At 44.6% G+C, this 534-nt stretch overlaps 1 non-coding gene across 1 annotated transcript; it reads right to left on the reverse strand.

Annotated features, from left to right (window-relative positions):
* Positions 1-221: 221 nt before the first annotated feature.
* Positions 222-286, reverse strand: LOC132647930 (small nucleolar RNA SNORD109A). Its single transcript, XR_009586270.1, has one exon. It is a non-coding gene; the product is annotated as a small nucleolar RNA SNORD109A (small nucleolar RNA).
* Between the last annotated feature and the right edge of the window lie 248 nt (positions 287-534).

Genomic DNA, 534 nt, shown 5'->3' on the forward strand with positions numbered 1-534 from the left:
ATAGTAAAGGTTGTCTCCCTATCACTTGGAATCATTTCTATCTCTTTGAAAATAGAAAGCAATGAAGATTGTATCAAACCAAGTATGGGTATTGTTATGAGGCTTTTTTCGAAAAATCTCAGAATCTGATGCCATACTGCACAGTTCTCATCCTCTCTGAAGAGGGAAGAGTGCAAGGCAGGCTCTGAACTCCTCATGGGTCTCACGAGGACCTCATATCTGGACCTCAGATCGCATCTGTTCAAGTCAGTCAACGTCCTCAGAGACCTGTTGTCATCATAGATCCAGAAAGGCCTTCGCTCAACACATGAGTTTTCACCTACCAAGTGAAATCCCAGAGAGTTAGACTCCTGGGCCTTGACAAGGAAGTTCAAAACTGTGCAGGAGGCATGTAGCTCATTCTGTCAAAGGTTTTGGGGAAACACAGAGGACAGGATTAAAGAGCCTTTCCCCTTTGACACCATATGAGAAAAATAGAGGTCAACACATTGCCTTTGGTGGGTGTCACTGGCCCCAAATCGGGTACCTGTGAAT

Source organism: Meriones unguiculatus, chromosome 14, assembly GCF_030254825.1.
Source record: "Meriones unguiculatus strain TT.TT164.6M chromosome 14, Bangor_MerUng_6.1, whole genome shotgun sequence".
Classification (NCBI taxonomy): domain Eukaryota; kingdom Metazoa; phylum Chordata; class Mammalia; order Rodentia; family Muridae; genus Meriones; species Meriones unguiculatus.